The 27396-nt window shown below is 40.8% G+C and overlaps 1 long non-coding RNA gene across 5 annotated transcripts in view; it reads right to left on the reverse strand.

Annotated features, from left to right (window-relative positions):
- Positions 1-27396, reverse strand: part of LOC138762637 (uncharacterized) — a 130075-nt gene that overhangs the window by 52871 nt on the left and 49808 nt on the right. For 2 of the 5 annotated variants that reach the window (XR_011357001.1, XR_011357005.1), the window contains one exon: positions 14092-14374. The exons of the other annotated variants lie outside the window; for them this stretch is intronic. This is a non-coding gene — a long non-coding RNA (uncharacterized lncRNA). Of the gene's footprint in view, positions 1-14091; positions 14375-27396 lie in introns of those variants that run through there. 5 annotated transcript variants of the gene reach the window in all.

The following is a 27396-nucleotide window of genomic DNA, read 5'->3' on the forward strand; positions in this document are numbered from 1 at the left end:
TGTTGAATGGCCAAGTCAGTCACTGGATCTAAATCCAATTGAGCATGCCTTCCATGTGCTGAAGAGAAAACTTAAGAGGACAAGGTCCTGAAACAAGCAGGAGCTGAAGATGGCTGCAGTAGCAGCAGGGCATCACCAGAGAAGATACTCAGCACCTGATGATATCTATGAATCACAGATTTCAAGCAGTCATTGCATGAAAGGGATATGCAACAAAATAATAAACATGACTACTTTAATATACATATCATTGCTATGTCCCAAATATTATGGTGCCCTGAAATGAGGGTACTATGTATAGAGTGCTATAATTCCTACATGGTCAAACCAAAATGTATAAAAATAACCTTTAATAAAATCTGGAATGTGCACTTTAATCACATGTGAATTGTTTGATTACAAATTTAGAACTGTGGAGCATAAAGGCAAATAAAGGAAAAAGTGTCTTTGTCCCAAACAATATGGAGGGCACTGCAAGTCCCAACATCCGCTGCTAAATATTTTGAACTTTTTGGTGACTGTGTTTCCACTGGGTGCACTGCAATACTGATATTCCCAAGACAGTTAATGCTTCTATAAGTTGACCGTGGATGCCAGAAATGAAGGAAGGAATGGAAATAGAAAGGGCACACAGAACATCAGCTCCGAAACCACAGTCACAACAAAAAACAAGATCCGTTTTAGTAAAATTCCTGAGATACACGACAAGAGAAAATATATTGGAGAAGTCAATGAATAAAATGAGAGAAGACAAAAAACCACTGAAATACAAAGGTCAAAAAAAATGTTCTACCCAGACATAAGTTTTGTCCTGAAGAAGAGGAAGGAGTTTAACACAGCAAAATCGATCCTATGGAAGAAAGACTATAAATTTATGTTAAGATATCCAGCGGTGCTTAAAATAGTTATCCCGGGGCAGCAAAACAACTGTTCTCGGATCTGGAGAAAGCACGAGAATTTGCAGAACGCCTGCAAAACAGAAAGAGAGATGAAGAGATGTAAAAAGAACAAAGAATGATGACAAACTACAAATAAAGAAGTTAAAATTATGTATAAGTAAGAACTAAAGGAGGGAAGAAAAGGGAAGTAAGGGAGAAGGGGGGATAAAAGAGGAGGGGTTAAAAAATTAATAATAAATAAATAAAACAAAAAGAAAAAGAGAGCAAACGAGGGGGAGCTTTGTTGTGATGTGAAGATAAAAGTCTTTTCTGGAGGGGGTTGGGTGGGGGACAATAACAGTCACTGCGAAATCAGTTGACACTTGCGAACAGGTTCGCAGTCCAAATGGAGAGGGGAGTAGTGGTTGTTCAGCAAGGGACAAGGGGCGACTCAGAGAGGGGGGGGACACTTGGGGTTAAGGGAATATTAGATGTGGGAACGGTTGAAATATTTTATGTTTTAGAAGTGTTGTCATACAAAAAAAACTGAGAAATGGAAATGGGGAAAAGGGGAAAGGTGGTGGTGAGGAAGCAGAAATGAGATGTAAACAAAGTATGAAATGGCCATGTTGAACTATATGACTTTAAATATTAATGGAATACATAAAAGGAAGAGGCTATTAAATTTACTGAAAAAAAGAAAAAAATTGATATAGCATTCATGCAGGAAACGTATCTAACTGAAGTGGAACATAAGAAATTAAGGAGAGACTGGGTAGGGCACGTAACGGCAGCATCATATAACTCAAAAGCCAGAGGTGTAGCTATATTAATCAATAAAAATGTACCAATCAAAATAGAAGAGGAAATAATAGATCTAGCAGGGAGGTATGTAATGATAAAGTGTCAGATATATTTAGAATTTTGGAATTTGCTCAATATATATGCACCTAATGAAAAGGATCAAAAGTTTATGCAAGGTATCTTTTTGAAGATATGCAGGGGAATATATTGATAGGAGGGGACTTTAACCTTAATTTGGATTCAAAGATGGATAAAACTGAACAAAAGACTAACAGAAAGAACAAAGTAGCCTCATTTATGGTTAAATCAATGCAGGAAATGCAACTTTTGGATATATGGAGGAGACAACACCCAAAGGAGAAAGAAAACTCATATTATTCGAGTAGACATAAAACATACTCAAGGATTGACCTGTTTCAGTTGTCAGCCCATATCCAAGAGAGAGTTAGGAAAACGGAATATAAAGCTAGATTGTTATCGGATCACTCACCCCTGTTATTAGCAATAGAGCTGGAGGACATCGCATCGAGAACATATAGATGGAGATTAAGCTCCATGCTACTTAAAAGACAGGATTTTAGAGAATTAATTGAGCCCCAAATTAAAATGTACTTTGAAATAAATACAGAATCAGTGAAAGATAAATTTATATTATGGATGCAATGAAAGCCTTCAGATAATAAGGCAGATAATAAGTTATGTAACTAAGATGAAGCAGGACTACAATCGGGAAATAGAACAGCTGGAAAGGGAAATAATAAGTTCAGAAAAAGAAATTACAAAATGACTTAGGACATTGGAAAGATTCGCCACTAACACTGATAGGAAATGTACATTGCATTAAAATGAATATATTTCCAAAGATACAATACCTATTTCAATCATTACCAATTCCCTTAACAGAGAAATTTTTCAATGAGCTAAAGAAAATAATAAGGAAATTCTTATGGAAAGGGGGAAAAACCGAGGAAAGCGCTAGATAAATTAACAGAATGGTACAAACAAGGGGGCTTACAGCTACCAAACTTTAAGAATTATTATAGAGCAGCACAATTAAGATATCTATCAGATTTTTATCAAACAAGGGAAAAACCAGAATGGACCAGGTTAGAGCTAGGTAAAATAGGGGAGAAGGTACCAGAACATATACTTAATAAGTGGGATGAAAAACTGGTGCAACATAGAAGTTCACCAGTACTGCACCATCTGCTCAACATTTGGAAGAAGATTAATGTAGAAAGGAATAAAACAAATTACCAACTACCAAAATTATTATTGACGCAAAATCAACTAATCCCTTTCACAATAGATAACCTTTCGTTTAGAGAATGGGAGAGAAAAGGGATCAAAAGAATAGAAAATTGTTTTTTGGGAAATAATTTATTATCTTTTGAACAAATGAAGTACAAATATGGTATAACTCACGGTACAATGTTTGCATACCACCAACTGAAAATCCACTTAAAGGACAAATTGGGAAGTAGGCTGAGGTTACCAGAAGGAAGCAGCTTTGAATATGTGATTACAGATACAATGATAATTAAAAAATTTATAACAAACATGTACATCAAGCTGCAAGAGAAAGAGAACAATGAAATAAGCTGTAAACCCAAACAAAAGTGGGAACAAGATCTAAACATCAAGATAAAAAATGAAAAATGTGAAAACCTATGCTCTGGATCTATGAGAAATACAATAAACACGAGGTTACGCACAATACAATATAATTACTTACATGGGCTAAATATCACGCCCCAAAAAATAAATGGGACCCAACAGTATCAGATAGATGTTTTCGCTATAAGAAGAAAACGGGAACAACAGTACATGCAATTTGGGGATGTGAGAAAGTGGAAAAGTTTTGGGAAGATCTAAATCAGGTATTAAATAAAATCACAAAAAGCAACATACCAAAAAATCCAGAGATCTTTCTTCTAAGTAATATAAGAAGTGAAGAATTAGGCCTCAAATTGGATGAAGCACAAAAAAGATTTATTATGATAGCCTTCGCTGTAGCAAAAAAATGTAGAATGTCAACCTGGAAATCAGAGAATACAGCAATGGTACAGAGAAATGAATAAATGTATTCCATTGGAAAAAAAATAACATATAATTTAGAAAATAAAGTCACAGTATTCGAACAAATTTGGGAACTGTACATGGAACACAACAGAGAGGGCCAACATCGGACCTCCATCCCCTCAAATGATAGAATGAGAAGAAGACGAAATGAACTGACCCAGTGTGTAAAAGTAGATGACACAATTTTCTTGTCTATTTTCATTGTGTGATGACATTGTTTAATGGGTTTATTTTATTGTATATGTTGAACATTTAGTGGGTAGGGAGGGGGGTGGGAAGGAGAGAAAATGACACTATGTATATTCAAGAAGGAAATGTTTGTGTGTATTTTGGTTAATATGGTTCATAGTGTGAAAAATAAAATAAAAAAATTAAAAATACAAGTTGACCATGGTCTGTAGAATCCAGGGTGACCTGATGAGATTACAAGGAGAAAAACATGGAATCACTGTAGAATTAGCACAACTGTTCTTGACAGGATGGGCTCGATGTGCCAAAATGCCCGTTTTACCACTAAATGCTTCAATGACTCTATAACACCATAACTGACTATTGCAGGGAATTAAAGAGTTGCATCAAACAAATAAAAAATGCATGCAGTGGAACTCACAAATTATTGAACATACGCAGCAGGTGAGTGGGAAGGGAAACAGAGTTGCATTTGATCGGACTTGGACGAAGGATCCGAGATCTAAAAGGATCCAAACAAGCTCCAATACTTTCCCACAACCAGAAGTCTTTAGGGGGAATTTTCTGAAGAATCTCAGCTGGATCTTCATTCTTCTCCCACAATCTAACAGGAGGTTAGGAAAAAAGGTGGAGGCATTAGGTATAAATAAGGAGGTAGTGAAATGGATTCAGCAGTGGTTGGATGGGAGGTGTCAGAGAGTAGTGGTAGAAAATTGTTTGTCCAATTGGAGGCCGGTGACTAGTGGAGTTCCTCAGGGTTCGGTCCTGGGTCCACTATTATTTGTTATATATATTAACGATCTGGATGTAGGGGTGGAGAATTGGATAAGCAAGTTTGCGGATGACACAAAGATTGGTGGTGTTGTGGACAGTGAGGTAGATTACCATAGATTAAAAGGTGATTTAGGAAGGCTGGAGGTGTGGGCTGAGAAATGGCTGATGGAATTTAATAGAGATAAAGGCAATAGAGATAAATTTTGGAAAGGCAAATTTAAATAGGTCATATACATTGAATGATAGACAATTGAGGAGTGCAGAGCAACAAAGGGATTTAGGAGTTATGGTAAATAGTACCCTCAAGGCTGATACTCAGGTAGATGGTGTGGTGAAGAAGGCATTTGGAATGTTGGCCTTCATAAATCGGAGTATTGAATTCAAGAGTAGGGAGGTTATGATGAAATTGTACAAGGCATTGGTGAGGCCAAATTTGGAGTACTGTGTACAGTTTTGGTCACCAAATTATTGGAAAGATATAAACAAAATAGAGAGAGTGCAGAGAAGGTTCACGAGAATGTTGACAGGATTTCAGGGTCTGAGTTACAGGGAAAGGTTGTGCAGACTGGGGCTTTTTTCTCTGGAGCGTAGAAGATTGAGAGGGGACTTGATAGAGGTGTATAAGATTTTAAAAGGGACAGACAGAGTAAATGTGGATAGGCTTTTTCAATTAAGAAAGGGGGAGATTCAAACTAGAGGACATGGTTTAAGATTGAAGGGGGAAAATTATAAGGGGAACATGAGGGGAAATTTCTTTACGCAGAGGGTGGTGGGGATGTGGAATGAGCTTCCGGCAGACGTGGTCGAGGCGGGATCATTGGTTACATTTAAGGAAAGACTGGATCGTTACATGGATAGGAGGGGACTAGAGGGGTATGGACTGGGTGCTGGTCAGTGGGACTAGGAGGGTGGGGATTTGCTAAGGCATGGACTAGTAGGGCCGAACTGGCCTGTTCTGTGCTGTAAGTGGTTATATGGTTATATGGTTAACTTAATCCTCAAATAAATTACATTCATTCAAATATTAACATTGCTATCCATCTCATGAAACATTACAAGTCACCAACTATTACAGAAATATAATGTACATTCAAAGCTTTCAAAAATGAGCGTCATTTTCAGATCTTATATACCAAGACCTAATTATCACATTAATGTAAGCTTCAAATACACTTCCTGAGTGCTCCATTTTTATAGCCTGACATTTTTACCAACATGATCAATTAGTGTTCCAGCATCAAACATTGCCATGGCTCAATTAAGGGTCACTGAACTGTCTATGATCAGCAACTCAGGCCAGTAGTTAAGTAAATTGCATTCTGAGGCATGGGTGTTGTTATAGGGGCTGCAAGAGTTTAGACTTGCTATCAACCTGAGAAATTCCATGATTGCTCCTTTCAATATATACCAATTAACATCTACCAGTATGAAAAGTTTAGGTGAGAGGAAAGTATTCAGAGCTCTCGCCACAGCCGCTCTCCAATAGCCCCTTCTTGCTTGTGGAGATCTGGTGGGACCAGGAATTAGTATGACATTGATTGGGAGCACACTCAATGAATGAGATCGCATAGATTTGTCATGATCCGCAACAAACCATGCCAAGATTTGCAAATATCTTTATCAGTGGGTAAGTGAGGCAGTAATTCTACTGAGAAATGCATAAGGTGATACTTTGCATTACTGAAGTTTTAACATTATTTCTTTTTTTATGTAGGTTCAGCAGTGTACTTTCTATACCAAAGATACTTTGGACTTGAGCCCTTCAGACCATTGCATTGTGCTGATCTAACAACCTACCCTAACAACTGTATAGAATTGCCCATCAGCATAGCTCTCAGTTTTTCCTCTGTTCCATGTACCTATCTAATATTCTCTCAAAATATCCTATTGCATCTCTCTCCATTGATGGCAACACATCCTTTCTTTTTAAAAATCTTTTTATTGAGTTAACATAATAATCCTATATATGTGTCCTACTAATATAAAAAAGGAATATCATAATACATATCATATAATTAATATCAATGCACTTTACAACAAATTTCATCCATAATTGTTAATTTGACATTATTTGTTAAATAATTAAGAATATAAACCACTTGCGTTACATTATACCAATTCTCATCATACCTTGGCATAATATCTGCCTAATAGTTATGATCTAGGACTATCATAATTAAACCATATATGATCATCTTACCAAAAAAAAGCAGAAAAACAAAGAAAAATAAAACCTAAAACTAATACTAATCTATTTCATTATTTCTAAAGATGCAGTTCAGAATCTTTAAGGTTGAACATTGGGTTAAATATGAAACTCCATAACACGGAGAAGAACAATTAATAACAGGGATTCGCTGTGATTCTGCAAGCGTTGCTGTGCAAGTCAAGCCATTTCTTGTTTATTAAATACAAGTTCCTGATGCCTTGCTCATGGCCCCAGGATATTCACATGAACAGCTAATGAAATGACCAAATGTTATTTTACAGAATCACTGCAAAATGCAATCTGGAGCATTTCATCCTTGTTTCAGTGGGAGCTGGCACAGAAAAGCAGTGTTTATCTTTCTTTTCCACAGAAGCAGCTTTTCTAAACCACCCAAAAATAGTGATAGTTTGTGTTTCGTTTCTTAGAATTATAGAGCTAATCATTATGGAACAGGCCCTTCATCTGTGCTACATTGGCATTCTTGGATAGTACTGTTTGCCTGCATTTGATCCATATCCTTCTAAACCCTCTCTGTCCACTTATCTAAATATCTTTTGATTATCGAAATGATATCTGCTTCTATAGCTTTCTTTGGGAGCTTGTTCAATAAAATTAGCATCAGCTCCAGTCTGCAGAGCTCCCCTGTGGTTCAAACTCTGTTTATCTCAGCCTTGAACACCACAGCTCCAAAAGGTAGAAATTCCAAAGATTTGCAACCATGTGAGAAAATTCTCAACAGATAGCCCTTATTCAGAAAATTTGCTCCCTCATCCCAAATTCAACGCAAAAGGAAACGTCCCCTCAAAACCTTAACTACCTCAATCATGTCACATCACTTTTGTTTCCAGTAAACTCCAACCTCCTCCCTCTTTCCTCATGGTAAAACATCATTATCAATCAACTTCTCCAAATTACCTGCCTTGCATTAACCCTCCTTAAAGAAAACTGTATGGGGACTCTAAAGTACACTCATTGCAAATATTCCCTCCTTTCATCCCCTTCCACAAGGTACAAAGACCAATATTCTTTAGACCTTCCTAATTACCTGCTCCACCTTCATGCTTGCTTTCATGTATGGAGGTATTCACAGTTGTTAAAGTATATACCAATGCTTCCCATAGCTTTCCCCATCTCTGGTCCCTTTTCTCTTCCTCCTTTGAGTCTCTTTCCCCTCTCCCACTGCCCTTATCCACACCTTGCTTCCCCCAGCTTCCCACTCCCTTCCTTTCCTCTTTTCAGAGGATATTTTCCTCAGTCCTCCACCTCCTGATGAAATGGTTTGGCTCAATATGTCGACTTTCTTGTTTCTTCTGTGGATGCTGCCTGACCCGCTGAGTTCATCCAGTGTTTTCTATGGTGCTCTAGTTTACTAGCATCTGCAGTCCCTGATTTACCATCTGAAGTAGTCTCTTTTTATTTAAATATTTCACTCTTTTCCCCTATTTTGTTTTATTTTTAATTTTTATTATTTTTTTAAATTTTTTTATAAATTTAAAAAATAATTTAGATATACAGCATCTTCTTTGGCTTGGCTTCGCGGACGAAGATTTCTGGAGGGGGTAAAAAAGTCCACGTCAGCTGCAGGCTCGTTTGTGGCTGACCAGTCCGATGCGGGACAGGCAGACACGATTGCAGCGGTTGCAAGGGAAAATTGGTTGGTTGGGGTTGGGTGTTGGGTTTTTCCTCCTTTGCCTTTTGTCAGTGAGGTGGGCTCTGCGGTCTTCTTCAAAGGAGGCTGCTGCCCGCCAAACTGTGAGGCGCCAAGATGCACGGTTTGAGGCGTTATCAGCCCACTGGCGGTGGTCAATGTGGCAGGCACCAAGAGATTTCTTTAGGCAGTCCTTGTACCTTTTCTTTGGTGCACCTCTGTCACGGTGGCCAGTGGAGAGCTCGCCATATAATACGATCTTGGGAAGGCGATGGTCCTCCATTCTGGAGACGTGACCCATCCAGCGCAGCTGGATCTTCAGCAGCGTGGACTCGATGCTGTCGACCTCTGCCATCTCGAGTACCTCGACGTTAGGGGTGTGAGCGCTCCAATGGATGTTGAGGATGGAGCGGAGACAACGCTGGTGGAAGCGTTCTAGGAGCCGTAGGTGGTGCCGGTAGAGGACCCATGATTCGGAGCCGAACAGGAGTGTGGGTATGACAACGGCTCTGTATACGCTTATCTTTGTGAGGTTTTTCAGTTGGTTGTTTTTCCAGACTCTTTTGTGTAGTCTTCCAAAGGCGCTATTTGCCTTGGCGAGTCTGTTGTCTATCTCATTGTCGATCCTTGCATCTGATGAAATGGTGCAGCCGAGATAGGTAAACTGGTTGACCGTTTTGAGTTTTGTGTGCCCGATGGAGATGTGGGGGGGCTGGTTGTCATGGTGGGAAGCTGGCTGATGGAGGACCTCAGTTTTCTTCAGGCTGACTTCCAGGCCAAACATTTTGGCAGTTTCCGCAAAGCAGGACGTCAAGCGCTGAAGAGCTGGCTCTGAATGGGCAACTAAAGCGGCATCATCTGCAAAGAGTAGTTCACGGACAAGTTTCTCTTGTGTCTTGGTGTGAGCTTGCAGGCGCCTCAGATTGAAGAGACTGCCATCCGTGCGGTACCGGATGTAAACAGCGTCTTCATTGTTGGGGTCTTTCATGGCTTGGTTCAGCATCATGCTGAAGAAGATTGAAAAGAGGGTTGGTGCGAGAACACAGCCTTGCTTCACGCCATTGTTAATGGAGAAGGGTTCAGAGAGCTCATTGCTGTATCTGACCCGACCTTGTTGGTTTTCGTGCAGTTGGATAATCATGTTGAGGAACTTTGGGGGACATCCGATGCGCTCTAGTATTTGCCAAAGCCCTCTAAAGGCTGTGTACGGCCCCTCACCCCAAGTCCAAAGCCCGCTGCGCAGCTCAGACGGCAAAGTCCTCCTCAGCAACAAGATCTCCATCCTCAACCGATGGTCAGAACACTTCCAATCTCTTTTCAGTACCAACCGCTCAGTCCAAGATTCCGCCCTGCTCCAGCTCCCTCAACAGCCCCTAAGGCTAGAGCTGGATGAGGTTCCCACACTGCATGAGACATATAAGGCAATCGAACAACTGAAAAGTGGCAAAGCAGCAGGTATGGATGGAATCCCCCCAGAAGTCTGGAAGGCTGGCGGCAAAACTCTGCATGCCAAACTGCATGAGTTTTTCAAGCTTTGTTGGGACCAAGGTAAACTGCCTCAGGATCTTCGTGATGCCACCATCATCACCCTGTACAAAAACAAAGGCGAGAAATCAGACTGCTCAAACTACAGGGGAATCACGTTGCTCTCCATTGCAGGCAAAATCTTCGCTAGGATTCTACTAAATAGAATAATACCTAGTGTCGCTGAGAATATTCTCCCAGAATCACAGTGCGGCTTTCGCGCTAACAGAGGAACCACTGACATGGTCTTTGCCCTCAGACAGCTCCAAGAAAAGTGTAGAGAACAAAACAAAGGACTCTACATCACCTTTGTTGACCTCACCAAAGCCTTCGACACCGTGAGCAGGAAATATACAGCATAGTAACAGGCTATTTCAGCCTATGATTACATGCCACCCATTTTACATCCAATTAACCTGTACCTGCATTCTCCATTTCCACCTCATCTGCCCTGGCCCCCTCTGCCCTCAGATGCAACAAACAGAATCCCCCTCACCTCCACCCCAATGCATCCAACACATCATCTGCCAGAATTTCTGGCACTTACCACCAGACATTTTTCCTTCTCCTCCCCTTGGCCTTCTGCAGGGACTAATCCTCCATGATCCCTCATGCCCTCATTCCTCCCCACCCATAGTATCCCCCCCTCCCGGCCCCTTCCCCTGTGCCCACAGGAGATGCAACACTTGCACCCACACCTCCTCCCTCACCATAGTCCGGGGCCCCATACAGATCTTTGAAGTGAAGCCACACTTCATTTGCATCCACAGGAGTGATTTACTGCATCCGGTGCTCACTTTTGGCCTTCTCTCCATCGGAGAGCAGTCGCAAATTGGGAGACCTCTTCACTCAGCTCCTCCTCTCCATCTGCAACGTGACCTTCCCATAGCCAACCATTTCAATTCCGAGTCACACCCACACACTCACATGTCTGTCCATGACTTTATGTACTATCCCACCAGACAACGCTCAGACTGGAGAAACAATACCATATTTTTCCATCTGGGCACTCTCCAGCCAGATGGCATTAACATCGATTTTTCTGCTTTCTACTAAACTTGTTCGCCTTTTCTTTCCACTCTCACTTTTCTGTCTTTCCAGTTCTCCCCTTCCTTCCCCCTTACCCATCCAGATATCCCTCCTCCCCCTCATTGCTGCTGTCCCCTCCCTCCATCTATCATCATCTGCCTTTGCCACCCTTCCCCCCTACTCTTTTGTTTGGATGCCAGCCGGCATTTTCTCTTTCCTTGATGAAGGGCTCAAGTTCGAAATGTTGGATGTGTATTTTTTACCTCTGCTATATAAAGGACACTGTTTGACCTGCTGACCTTCTCCAGCATTTTGTGTTTTTACCTTAACTTGCAATCCCTGGTACATTTTGAATGGTGGAAAGAAACCAGAACCCCTGGGGAAAACCCACTCCGACATGGGGAGAACATATAAACTCCTTACAGACAGCACGGGATTCAAACCCCTGCCCGATCTCTGGCGCTGTAAAGACAATGCACTAACCGCTACACCAACCATGCCACCCTGTATTCTCCCTATCAAAGCACAAACCTCACATTTTTCAACATTATACTCCAGGTATCAAATATGTGGATCCTTCTGGGCTTCATCAGCAACTTTTCACTTTGTCCAATCAATTATATGATTGTAAATTCTTGACAACACATCACTGATCCCAGCAGCACTTCCACAGTTAAACTAACATGGAATAGGTTCGTTATTACCATCCCTCCCTTTTCTGTCTGACTCTCTTCTCTGATATATTAGCCAATTCTTTATCTATGCTCTTTATAGGTCAAGTACCCCTTATCTGAAATGTATGGGACCAGAAGGATTTCAGATTTTTGATTTTTTTCAGATTTTGGAATAATGTGTTTTGGGTAAATAAGCAGCACACGAGCTTCAGCAGAAAACCTGTATCAGCTGTTAACAACAACAACAACAGGTGCCTTTCAGTCTCCACCAACAATGATAATAATGTTTTGGACTTGCCTTGATTCAGAACCATTTCAGCTATTTCACCATCGGTCATTTTCAACAATATCTTTGTATCACAGAGTAGAATATAAGCAAAAAGCACAGTGAGTAATGCTCGTAAGTCTGGCAGTGACGATGGTTGGAAACAAACTGGTGCCAACAAAGCGTCAGAGCCTCACATGGACGAGTGAGGTTAGGTGTGGAATTTTCCACCTGTTGGGATTTTGGAGCATTTCGGAACTTTGGATAAGGGGTACTTGACCTGTACCCCAAAATTCTGCATATTTAAAAAAAATCTTGCTACCCTTTATGCCGGAAATTACTGGATGCCTTTTCAGAATCATAAGGCCATTTCAGATGAACCCTCCCCCTTGAGGCCAGCGACAGGAACGGATTGAAAAGTACGAACTCACCTTTCAGGCAGCAGGCCTAAAAGGCTGCTCCAGCATCCCATTTATATCCAGAGGTGCCTCATAGTGCCCTCCAGATTTGGGGAGACCAGTTGCACAGTGCCATCTGTCATAAATATGTGGCATAGCAATGGTGGTCTTCCCTACCCATAATCCCCCCTCGCAGGTGGAACTGCTATGTCTCCCAGAACAGTTCCAGCTGCATGGGGAATTATGGGTAGGAAGGACCACCATTGCTACATCATGTTTTGAGCCACAAGGAGGAGCCCCGAATACCAAAGCACCTAGTGAGGTGCTGGAATGGTCAGCCAGCTGTCACACCCTGCATCTCCCACCCCCTGATGGCCATCCCTGCCCTGACTGCCCTTGCCTTGAAGGCCCTTGCCCCAATGGCTCCTGCTGGCCTCCCCTCCCCAGTGGGGTGGGGGGGCTGTCAGGTAGCAGGGAATTAGGTCATGGGCTGATGGAGTTATTAGCCCGCCCCTAAACAGCCGCTTAACATGGCTGTGCATTCAGGTAAGTCAGCAGAGCACAGTGCTAGGCCAATTATCCCTCCCCATGGAGGGTTGGTATCGGTGCCTTGGAGGCACTCTCAGCACATTCAGATGAGTAAGTATTTAGCCACAAGGGGGTATAATCTTTGCCTTTACACAAGGGTGTTTGGTCCACCTGAAAGGACCTATACAGTACAGAAACAAGTTGTTCAGCCCACCTAGTCTGCGCTGACTATAAGCCACCTATTTGCTCAAAACCTACATTGATCCTATTTTATTCTCCCTACATTCCCATCAAATATCCCATTAATTCTACCATTCACCGACACACTTGGGGCAGCTTATAGCAGACAATTCACTTACCAACCTGCATGACAGTGATGTGGAAGAAAATCTTAAGCACCCAGGGAACAGAACAACGTGAAAACTTCACAGAGTCACCACCCACGATCAGGACTGAACCCAGGGCAGTGAAGTTGTGAGGGAGAAGCTCTACTTTTTAAAAGAATCCTTGAAATTTGAGGCCAACCTTAGACTGGCCAAAAAAATTTAAACACAATTTATTGTATTTGGAGTTGACCTGATGTTTTACCACACTGAAGTTTGATTATAACAACAATCGATATGACAGAGGTCAGATGTTTCAGAACCACGGACAGTGCTTGGCTTACAGCAAATCAACTATCAAATCTGACTAAATCTTACTGCCTCCTCAACATTGTAGTGTGAAAATGCAGTTAATAATTACTTCAACAATATTTCAATAACATGAAAGCATTCACTCTCAAATTATTTCAGTCAGGCTTAGCTTGAGGATCAAATCTATAATCTGCACCGAATTAGTTTATTCAGTGGTCAGATAAATTGATGTGATGAGCACAGAAGGAGGGGAGGTTCTTTGGCTATTATACACTGTTCTGTTTCTCCCGGTTCTCAACCACAGCAGCAGAAATGGAGATCAGTTGCCCAAGAGTTTATCATTTGAAAACAACTACTGCAGTTCATTATTCCGCCACAAGGTGGCTAAATAATATTTTGAATGTACAAAATTACTGGGTGTAAGATGTAAGAAGACAAAGGTCCTGAATTTTTTTCTCATTTTATTCCATTTTCTGAAAAACCTTCGTCAGTAACATAATTTTCCATTTATTCTTTAGGTATTAGTCACTGGACATGGTGACTTGGGGAACGGGTGCTTTCTGGATCCAAGGTAGAACGTTTCTTTCAAGTTTGATCACTTGAGCAAAACTGTTTAGGACATCCAGATATGTGCTGTGACAATCCCCATGGAGCGTTGGAGGACTGCTATTGAAAGTGCACTCAGCAGTTATGTGAAGAAGCACTATGCAGCTGGTAACATTTCTGTAAGTATTCTCCTGGCAGAGAAAAGACCAAATAAATTATGTACAGCTCAAAAAACAGGCACAAGATGATAAAGCACAAAAAAAGGCAGAATGCAGACAATGTGACCCTTTGTGAATCAGACCAACTTCTATTGTATTAGTTCCCCCCACCCCTGCCACCATCAAAAGATAAGTGGCATTACTGCAAAGTCTTTAGGATGAATAGATTTTTGTTCCACAGAGAAAATAATATCCAATTCAAGATTTTAAGTGCTGGGCATGGATACAAACAGGCACTGATCAAGGGCGTCGACCCAAAATGCTGACCAACCATTTCTACCCACCAATGTTGCTGAATATGTCAAGTCCCTCTAGCTTCTCAGTGTTTACTCAAGAGTAGCTCAGCAGCAGTTTGTGTGTCTCGCTAATATGTCAACTATTCCCAACATTACTTTACTAGCAATGAAAACTTCATGGATTGCTGCGGGAACTTCACTGCAGTTGTTCCTCCTGTTTGCATGACTTGGCAGAATATGCACAAACACTGGCTGAGATCGCTGACTTGTTAATACTTTATGCTGGATAATAGCTGCCAGAAGAGTTGATTTAAAAAAAAACACTGTAGATCTCTCAATTTAAAAAAAAAACTTGGTCTTGATTTTGTACATGAACTTTCCTGTTGCACTCTCTTTCACGTGCAACTGAATGGATCAATTTGTTGCCAAGTTTCTTCCACCCCACGATAATTTCCAAATCTTTCATATACTTACACATTAAAAAAATATAAAAGGCTCAAAGTACAGGATGCCTTGCAGTGTTGCTTTTAGACCATTTAAGAATAAAGGAGCCATTTGTTGACTCATCCCAAACATTTTCCACTTGAAACAAAGTACAGTACCCATAATATACTTGTAGAGTTTCCCTCTCAAAGAATCATGAGGCAAAATTAGCAATGACTGCTTTTGTTGCAAGTCTGTATGGTATGAACATGTCCAATCAGAAAGTATCTGACCTTGGGTTAATTTCAAAAAATGACTAAAATATCAAATAAATCAATTATCATAGATCACTGACTCAGTTTATATTTCCCAGTGACAATCAACTCAGCCTTATAAAAGCTGGATGAACCATGTTAACAATTATGAGATCAGCATTCAAATTTGCCCCATGTAACTTTTCACAAACTGAAGTATTAATAATTGTGTTACAATCCACAAATTTCTTCAGCAATCAGTTTCCAGGGCAAAAATAACATAACACAATGTGTGCACTTCAAAAAATTAAGCTTATCAAGTCAGATTTATTCTGTTTTTGCTTGTCAACATAAGCTGCAGTGCCACACAACCTTTCTTCACTCAAAATTCTCATCCTTCCTACTTTTATGTATTTATGCAGCTTCCCTTAAAGACACCACAGACCTTCAACTCAAGGTCTCCATAGGCAGCAACTTCCTCAGACTTGCCATTCACGAGGGAAAATAGTTCTCAAGTTCCTCATTAGTGATTATTTTTCATTTTTTATCTTATCGTATAGTCAAGTCTTTTGCTGTTTGGTTTCTCCTACAATTTTTTTTCTACCTTTCACCCCTTCTCAGCAAGCTTTCCATTTGCTTGAATAGGAGAAACTTTGTTGAATGGAATTTGATATCTTCCCACCTCTGGCCCAGGGGTACCCACGCAAACTAAAGAAGCATTTGGTTGAGGTCATTGTACTCAATATCATTTTCGCCATTCTTCCTGATTTATGTGGTTCAATAAACAGCTGAGGTTTCAAAGAGAGGCATTCAATTCTATGTGGTACCCAAAAGTACTGGAGAAACTCAGCAGGTCATGCAGCATCCATAGAAAATAAAAAGCAGTTAATGTTTCAGGCTGGAGTTCTTCAGAGTGCTAAAAACACTGGACAATTTTTTTCCGACAAATAGTTTGCTTCCTGAAAAAAATGTGGGTGATATGATAGACGACGTCAAGCTGAACGGAATTTCAGATTTGCTGAATCACATGGGAAGTTGGAGAAACATCACAATAACTTTTATTGATACTGACTATTTGCATGTTTAACTGATATAAAAATGTTTGCCGCTAATTTTCATTTGTACTCAGTATCTTACAACTATCGTGTCAGTGTCCAACAATAGTCAGCCAGCATTGATGGATTCCATTTGCCCTGAAACCACTTTTCCACGGTCGCAATATCCTGGTGAAACCTTTCACCATGTTCATCACTCACTGCACCAAGATCAGCAAGGAAGAAACCCAAGTGCAAATGCAGACAAAATCATGAATGCTGCACTTCATGCTTTCGTATGCTTGAAGTAGACTTTAAATATGATAGGAAATCACAAAAATAGGTTATATCTAAAAAAAAATACAGAATAGAAAAATGTTAAGGTGATTTTTGTGTTCAGTAGCCTAAAATCCATAAAATACATCTCAAAGTGTTCAAGAGGGAACATCTTTGTTGCCACTGAAATCAGGGAGATGCTTCAATATTTAAAAAATGGGATGGTGGAGGAAAAGGGGGAAGAAAACATGCTAATGGGCAAGAGAAAAGAGCTTTGATCTCTTCTACCCTCCTACCTTAAAAGGAACTATTACCTCCTAGCCTGTGCTCTTCCCCCTTCACCACTCACCCCTCCGCCCAAGCATCTTATTTTTGGCAGTCTTGAAGGAGAACTCATGCCCGAAACCTCTGCGACCTTTTACATCCATTGGATGCTGCATAACCTGCTGAATTACTCCAACACTTTTGTGCACTGCACTAGACTCCAGCATCTGCAGATTTACCAACAACAAAGACCTCTCAAACTTGCACCTGCTGGAAGATGATCAATTTTTTTTTTAAATAGGTATACAGCAAGACTTACAGGAACCAGCAAATTATTACTGCCTGCATTGAATCTCATAAATTTGAGCAGAATGAGTTCTGGTGACATTTATATTACAGCATCAGCATGTCTCATTCCTTCAAGTTTTGTATGATCCACTTAAGATCCACAATAGATACCCCATCCACAACCATTCAATCATTTCACCTCTGCCGCACAGTGGCAGGAGTTTAATGTTCTTCTACATCACCCATTCTCAACCTTTTGTTTGGCTCTGCTCAAAGTTTATGGCTCCTTTTTCCCTGTGAAGCAGTCAAGTTTAGTTGATTTCTTTTATACTTCTCTCCTGACTACATAAAAAAAACATTTTATGATTTCCATCTGTAAATGTGCTGTGGCCCCCACTGAAAATGGCTGATGTACAGAATGCACTGCAGCAACTCACTCAGGCTCATTAGACAGCACCTCCCAAACTGATGTAAATCGTGAAAACCTGTAGACAATATGGTTGAAGTAAAAACATAAAATGCTGAAGAAACTCAGCTGGTTAAACAATGTACTTTATGTTTCTTCTTTCTTTCTTTCTTTGGCTTGGCTTCGCGGACGAAGATTTATGGAGGGGTATGTCCACGTCTGCTGCAGGCTCGTTGGTGACTGACAAGTCTGATGCAGGACAGGCAGGCATGGTTGCAGTGGTTGCAAGGGAAAATTGGTTGGTTGGGGTTGGGTGTTGGGTTTTTCCTCCTTTGTCTTTTGTCAGTGAGGTGGGCTCTGCGGTCTTCTTCAAAGGAGGTTGCTGCCCGCCGAACTGTGAGGTGCCAAGATGCACGGTTGGAGGCGATATAAGCCCACTGGTGGTGGTCAATGTGGCAGGCACCAAGAGATTTCTTTAAGCAGTCCTTGTACCTCTTCTTTGGTGCACCTCTGTCTCGGTGGCCAGTGGAGAGCTCACCATAGAACACGATCTTGGGAAGGCGATGGTCCTCCATTCTGGAGATGTGACCCACCCAGCGCAGTTGGGTCTTCAGCAGCATGGATTCGATGCTTGCAGACTCTGCCAGCTCGAGTACTTCGATGTTGGTGATGAAGTCATTCCAATGAATGTTGAGGATGGAGCGGAGACAGCGCTGATGGAAGCGTTCTAGGAGCCGTAGGTGATGCCGGTAGAGGGCCCATGATTCGGAGTCAAACAGGAGCGTGGGTATGTCAATGGCTCTGTACATGCTGATCTTTGTGTGTTATGTAGCAAAGGTAAAAATACATAACCGGCATCTTGGACTTCAGCCCTTCATCAAGGTTTGCGAGAATGTTGGCAGGCGTCCAAACAAAAAGATGGGAGGGGGGTGGATGTTGGTAAAGGCAGGAGATGATCGGTGGAGAAGGAGGGAGGGGACAGCACCAATTGGGGGGGGGGGGGGAAGAAGTTGGAGGGGAAAGGGAGGGGAGAACTGGAAAAACTGGAAAGGGGGAGGGGAAAGAAAGGGCGAGCAAGCTGATGACCTCAACCAGCAAGGAGAATGCTAGTAAAAACATCTGGAAGTTCCCCTTCAAGACATATAGAATCTTGACTTGGAAATATATTGCCTTTCCTTCAGAGGATGGGTCAAAATCCTGGATCTCCCTCTCAAACATCACCACAATTACTGCAATGCGTCAAGAAGGCAGCTATCAACACCTTTTCAAGGGCAATAAGGAATGGGCAATTTACTCCATTGTCTGTTCCTTCTCATATAGCATCAACACTCAGATTGCTAAACTAGCAGAGCCAATGTCTCTCAGATCCAGCAACAGAGGTTCGATCCTGACCTCTGGAGCACTTTTGTGTGGAGTTTGCATGTTCCCTTTGTGACAGTGTGGTTTTCTTCTGTGAATGCTCTGATTTCCTCCCACATCCTGGAAATATAACACATAATATAGCACAAAATTGATAGCATAAAGAAATAACTTGCCAATGCTGGCACTATAAATGCAGAGATAAACAAGAAAGCAAGTTTTAAAATGCACCAATATCTCTATGTGCTGGAGGAGACTGCAAAGAAACTGGAGAGATTTGAAATCAAGAAGGGAATTTTAAAATTGAAGCTTTGTTGAGAGGGGAACCAATGTAAAGGATCGGGTGATCAGGGTAGTGAAAATTAAGGCATGTACCTTATTTTTTTGGAAGATTGTGGCAGAACAGAGGAGGCCACACAGGATTGTGCTAGAGAAGGCCGCTCTCAAGATAATAAAGGCACGTGTGAAGGTTTCTGCTGCAAATCAGCTGAAGCAAAGGCAGAACCAGGCAACATTTCAGAATAACAAATAGGCAAACTTGCTGACAAGGCAGACAAGATCCAAAACTCACCTCATAGTTAAATATAACAGCAAGACTCTGATTCATTTTTGTATAGTTTGCAATTGGGATAATAGCTTGTTCTTTCCAATATAGAAGAGATTTCTGACGTCAGCAGATCCAAGGACAATTTCTTTCCCTTCGTTATCAGACATCTGAATTAATCTAGTAACATTATGAACTACTAGAGGAACTCAACAGTCCAGACCACATCCACGCGTAGAAATGGTCAGTGAATGTACTGGATCTGAACCATTTTTCATGACTCAAAGTTCTTGAAGAAGAATTTAGATCTATATTAAAATTGAATTATATGTAGAGTTCAAGCTTTCCAATTATTATTCTTTCAACTCAAAAATCAAAGTCACTCATTAAGTCAATTAAGTCACTATTCACTGAAAAATTGTATTCAGCAAGTTTGTTAGAACAGTGTCGTAAATTTTTGTAGCACATCCTTTCATGCATAGTAAAATAATTCTATTTCAAATTCAGGAATGGCCTCTGGAAATCCGAATGGAAACTTGTGCACAGCACAGCTCAATCTGAAGTCACAGGTATAATTAAGGGGCAGGTGAGTAAAAACAGTGGTGGATGATCAGCAATGAATGCCATTTGGTGGATGATCAGAAGTTAATCCCATTTGGAGACATTGTATATTCAGTTCCCTGGGATGAATGCTCAAGTAGAAACTCTTCCCAACCAATACACAGAATCATTTTACACATTCAACGGAAAACTACTGACTTGCAGAAACGTTATTAGTTACAAATGGAATAATAACAGGCATGTATGTATCATATCAGTTGCTTTGTATGTAAACCATCAGTTCACCCAACTGATAGGAGAATTATCACAAGAAAATTAAAGGGCTTTTAACCAATACCATGAGGGGAAAAAAGCAACTGTTTACATTTATTAATTTAGTTGATTCAAGAATTCCTGGGTATTTCTGAAACCCAATTGTTTGGCTTTCAAATGCAAGCCATCTGATTTAACTTCAATGTTCTTTAAATAAAGGATAATGATTTTGTAAAATGTGTGGGGTTTTTTTTAATACACATTATAGATTTCAGAAAATTTATTTCTAGATCCAGGTCTTAAATTTTGTAATGTCAGCGTATGATAAGGAAGTTTTAATTTATCTTGCAGAATATAGAATAGTACAACACAGGAACAATCCCTTCCACTCATGATGTTTATACTGATCATTATGTCAAATTAAATCTCTGCTGTTCGCACATGATGCACATCCCTCAATTTCCTGTATATTTATGTGTATTTATCAACTCTCTTATCTTTTTCTCAACCATCCCATTCTAGACATCAACCACTCACTGTGGAGAAACACTTGCCCCCATACATCACTATTAAAATCTCCATCTTAATTGCATGCCTAACAATGGATAGCTTCTCCATGAGAAAAGATACTGCTATCCACTTGATCCATTACTCATAATTTTATAAACTTCTATCAAGACACTCCAGAGAAAACAACCCAAGTTTGTCCAAACTCTGCGTGTAGCTCATATCCTCTAATCCAGGCAGCATCTTGTCCCTCAGCTTCCACATCCTTTTGATAATGAGGTGACCAGCATTGCACACAGAGTTCCAAGTGCGGCTGAACCAAAGCTACATTTGACTTACTTACTCTTGTACTCAATTTCCCAACCAATGAAGGCAAGCATTCCACATCCACTAAATGTCCTGATTCATGAAGACAAGCATTCCACATCCACTAAACGTCCTGATTCATGAAGACAAGCATTCCACATCCACTAAATGTCCTGATTCATGTAGACAAGCATTCCACATCCACTAAATGTCCTGATTCATGAAGACAAGCATTCCACATCCACTAAACGTCCTGATTCATGAAGACAAGCATTCCACATCCACTAAATGTCCTGATTCATGAAGACAAGCATTCCACATCCACTAAATGTCCTGATTCATGAAGACAAGCATTCCACATCCACTAAATGTCCTGATTCATGAAGACAAGCATTCCACATCCACTAACCGTCCTGATTCATGAAGACAAGCATTCCACATCCACTAAATGTCCTGATTCATGAAGACAAGCATTCCACATCCACTAAATGTCCTGATTCATGAAGACAAGCATTCCACATCCACTAAATGTCCTGATTCATGAAGACAAGCATTCCACATCCACTAAATGTCCTGATTCATGAAGACAAGCATTCCACATCCACTAAATGTCCTGATTCATGAAGACAAGCATTCCACATCCACTAAATGTCCTGATTCATGAAGACAAGCATTCCACATCCACTAAATGTCCTGATTCATGAAAACAAGCATTCCACATCCACTAAACGTCCTGATTCATGAAGACAAGCATTCCACATCCACTAAACGTCCTGATTCATGAAGGCAAGCATTCCACATCCACTAAACGTCCTGATTCATGAAGACAAGCATTCCACATCCACTAAACGTCCTGATTCATGAAGGCAAGCATTCCACATCCATTAAACGTCCTGATTCATGAAGACAAGCATTCCACATCTACTAAATGTCCTGATTCATGAAGACAAGCATTCCACATCCACTAAACGTCCTGATTCATGAAGACAAGCACTCCACATCCACTAAACGTCCTGATTCATGAAGACAAGCATTCCACATCCACTAAACGTCCTGATTCATGAAGACAAGCATTCCACATCCACTAAATGTCCTGATTCATGAAGACAAGCATTCCACATCCACTAAACGTCCTGATTCATGAAGACAAGCATTCCACATCCACTAAACGTCCTGATTCATGAAGACAAGCATTCCACATCCACTAAATGTCCTGATTCATGAAGACAAGCATTCCACATCCACTAAATGTCCTGATTCATGAAGACAAGCATTCCACATCCACTAAATGTCCTGATTCATGAAGACAAGCATTCCACATCCACTAAATGTCCTGATTCATGAAGACAAGCATTCCACATCCACTAAATGTCCTGATTCATGAAGACAAGCATTCCACATCCACTAAATGTCCTGATTCATGAAGACAAGCATTCCACATCCACTAAATGTCCTGATTCATGAAGACAAGCATTCCACATCCACTAAATGTCCTGATTCATGAAAACAAGCATTCCACATCCACTAAACGTCCTGATTCATGAAGACAAGCATTCCACATCCACTAAACGTCCTGATTCATGAAGGCAAGCATTCCACATCCACTAAACGTCCTGATTCATGAAGACAAGCATTCCACATCCACTAAACGTCCTGATTCATGAAGGCAAGCATTCCACATCCACTAAACGTCCTGATTCATGAAGACAAGCATTCCACATCTACTAAATGTCCTGATTCATGAAGACAAGCATTCCACATCCACTAAACGTCCTGATTCATGAAGACAAGCACTCCACATCCACTAAACGTCCTGATTCATGAAGACAAGCATTCCACATCCACTAAACGTCCTGATTCATGAAGACAAGCATTCCACATCCACTAAATGTCCTGATTCATGAAGACAAGCATTCCACATCCACTAAACGTCCTGATTCATGAAGACAAGCATTCCACATCCACTAAACGTCCTGATTCATGAAGACAAGCATTCCACATCCACTAAATGTCCTGATTCATGAAGACAAGCATTCCACATACACTAAATGTCCTGATTCATGAAGACAAGCATTCCACATCCACTAAATGTCCTGATTCATGAAGACAAGCATTCCACATCCACTAAATGTCCTGATTCATGAAGACAAGCATTCCACATCCACTAAATGTCCTGATTCATGAAGACAAGCATTCCACATCCACTAAATGTCCTGATTCATAAAGACAAGCATTCCACATCCACTAAATGTCCTGATTCATGAAGACAAGCATTCCACATCCACTAAACGTCCTGATTCATGAAGACAAGCATTCCACATCCACTAAATGTCCTGATTCATGAAGACAAGCATTCCACATGCACTAAACGTCCTGATTCATGAAGACAAGCATTCCACATCCACTAAATGTCCTGAATCATGAAGACAAGCATTCCACATCCACTAAATGTCCTGATTCATGAAGACAAGCATTCCACATCCACTAAACGTCCTGATTCATGAAGACAAGCATTCCACATCCACTAAATGTCCTGATTCATGAAGACAAGCATTCCACATCCACTAAACGTCCTGATTCATGAAGACAAGCATTCCACATCCACTAAATGTCCTGATTCATGAGGACAAGCATTCCACATCCACTAAACGTCCTGATTCATGAAGACAAGCATTCCACATCCACTAAATGTCCTGATTCATGAGGACAAGCATTCCACATCCACTAAATGTCCTGATTCATGAGGACAAGCATTCCACATCCACTAAACGTCCTGATTCATGAAGACAAGCATTCCACATCCACTAAATGTCCTGATTCATGAAGACAAGCATTCCACATCCACTAAACGTCCTGATTCATGAAGACAAGCATTCCACATCCACTAAATGTCCTGATTCATGTAGACAAGCATTCCACATCCACTAAATGTCCTGATTCATGAAGACAAGCATTCCACATCCACTAAACGTCCTGATTCATGAAGAAAAGCATTCCACATCCACTAAATGTCCTGATTCATGAAGACAAGCATTCCACATCCACTAAATGTCCTGATTCATGAAGACAAGCATTCCACATCCACTAAACGTCCTGATTCATGAAGACAAGCATTCCACATCCAATAAATGTCCTGATTCATGAAGACAAGCATTCCACATGCATTAAATGTCCTGATTCATGAAGACAAGCATTCCACATCCACTAAACGTCCTGATTCATGAAGACAAGCATTCCACATCCACTAAACGTCCTGATTCATGAAGACAAGCATTCCACATCCACTAAACGTCCTGATTCATGAAGACAAGCATTCCACATACACTAAATGTCCTGATTCATGAAGACAAGCATTCCACATCCACTAAATGTCCTGATTCATGAAGACAAGCATTCCACATCCACTAAATGTCCTGATTCATGAAGACAAGCATTCCACATCCACTAAATGTCCTGATTCATGAAGACAAGCATTCCACATCCACTAAATGTCCTGATTCATAAAGACAAGCATTCCACATCCACTAAATGTCCTGATTCATGGAGACAAGCATTCCACATCCACTAAACGTCCTGATTCATGAAGACAAGCATTCCACATCCACTAAATGTCCTGATTCATAAAGACAAGCATTCCACATGCACTAAACGTCCTGATTCATGAAGACAAGCATTCCACATCCACTAAATGTCCTGAATCATGAAGACAAGCATTCCACATCCACTAAATGTCCTGATTCATGAAGACAAGCATTCCACATCCACTAAACGTCCTGATTCATGAAGACAAGCATTCCACATCCACTAAATGTCCTGATTCATGAAGACAAGCATTCCACATCCACTAAACGTCCTGATTCATGAAGACAAGCATTCCACATCCACTAAATGTCCTGATTCATGAGGACAAGCATTCCACATCCACTAAACGTCCTGATTCATGAAGACAAGCATTCCACATCCACTAAATGTCCTGATTCATGTAGACAAGCATTCTACATCCACTAAATGTCCTGATTCATGAAGACAAGCATTCCACATCCACTAAACGTCCTGATTCATGAAGACAAGCATTCCACATCCACTAAACGTCCTGATTAATGAACACAAGCATTCCACATCCACTAAATGTCCTGATTCATGAAGACAAGCATTCCACATCCACTAAATGTCCTGATTCATGAAGACAAGCATTCCACATCCACTAAACGTCCTGATTCATGAAGACAAGCATTCCACATCCACTAAACGTCCTGATTCATGAAGAGAAGCATTCCACATCCACTAAATGTCCTGATTCATGAAGACAAGCATTCCACATCCACTAAATGTCCTGATTCATAAAGACAAGCATTCCACATCCACTAAACGTCCTGATTCATGAAGACAAGCATTCCACATCCACTAAATGTCCTGATTCATGAAGACAAGCATTCCACATCCACTAAATGTCCTGATTCATGAAGACAAGCATTCCACATCCACTAAACGTCCTGATTCATGAAGACAAGCATTCCACATCCACTAAACGTCCTGATTCATGAAGACAAGCATTCCACATCCACTAAACGTCCTGATTCATGAAGACAAGCATTCCACATCCACTAAACGTCCTGATTCATGAAGACAAGCATTCCACATCCACTAAATGTCCTGATTCATGAAGACAAGCATTCCACATCCACTAAACGTCCTGATTCATGAAGACAAGCATTCCACATCCACTAAATGTCCTGATTCATGAAGACAAGCATTCCACATCCACTAAATGTCCTGATTCATGAAGACAAGCATTCCACATCCACTAAACATCCTGATTCATGAAGACAAGCATTCCACATCCACTAAATGTCCTGATTCATGAAGACAAGCATTCAACATCCACTAAATGTCCTGATTCATGAAGACAAGCATTCCACATCCACTAAATGTCCTGATTCATGAAGACAAGCATTCCACATCCACTAAATGTCCTGATTCATGAAGACAAGCATTCCACATCCACTAAATGTCCTGATTCATGAAGACAAGCATTCCACATCCACTAAATGTCTTGATTCATGAAGACAAGCATTCCACATCCACTAAACGTCCTGATTCTTGAAGACAAGCATTCCACATCCACTAAACGTCCTGATTCATGAAGGCAAGCATTCCACATCCACTAAACGTCCTGATTCATGAAGACAAGCATTCCACATCCACTAAACGTCCTGATTCATGAAGGCAAGCATTCCACATCCACTAAACGTCCTGATTCATGAAGACAAGCATTCCACATCCACTAAACGTCCTGATTCATGAAGACAAGCATTCCACATCCACTAAATGTCCTGATTCATGAAGACAAGCATTCCACATCCACTAAATGTCCTGATTCATAAAGAAAAGCATTCCACATCCACTAAACGTCCTGATTCTTGAAGACAAGCATTCCACATCCACTAAATGTCCTGATTCATGAAGACAAGCATTCCACATCCACTAAACGTCCTGATTCATGAAGACAAGCATTCCACATCCACTAAACGTCCTGATTCATGAAGACAAGCATTCCACATCCACTAAATGTCCTGTTTCATGAAGACAAGCATTCCACATCCACTAAACGTCCTGATTCATGAAGACCAGCATTCCACATCCACTAAACGTCCTGATTCATGAAGACAAGCATTCCACATCCACTAATTGTCCTGATTCATGATGACAAGCATTCCACATCCACTAAACGTCCTGATTCATGAAGACAAGCATTCCACATCCACTAAATGTCCTGATTCATGAAGACAAGCATTCCACATCCACTAAATGTCCTGATTCATGAAGACAAGCATTCCACATCCACTAAACGTCCTGATTCATGAAGACAAGCATTCCACATCCACTAAATGTCCTGATTCATGAAGACAAGCATTCCACATCCACTAAACGTCCTGATTCATGAACACAAGCATTCCACATCCACTAAACGTCCTGATTCATGAAGACAAGCATTCCACATCCACTAAATGTCCTGATTCATGAAGACAAGCATTCCACATTCACTAAACGTCATGATTCATGAAGACAAGCATTCCACATCCACTAAATGTCCTGATTCATGAAGACAAGCATTCCACATCCACTAAACGTCCTGATTCATGAAGACAAGCATTCCACATCCACTAAATGTCCTGATTCATGAAGACAAGCATTCCACATCCACTAAACCTCCTGATTCATGAAGACAAGCATTCCACATCCACTAAACGTCCTGATTCATGAAGACAAGCATTCCACATCCAC

This window comes from Narcine bancroftii, chromosome 5 (genome assembly GCF_036971445.1).
Source record: "Narcine bancroftii isolate sNarBan1 chromosome 5, sNarBan1.hap1, whole genome shotgun sequence".
In the NCBI taxonomy this organism is placed as follows: Eukaryota; Metazoa; Chordata; class Chondrichthyes; order Torpediniformes; family Narcinidae; genus Narcine; species Narcine bancroftii.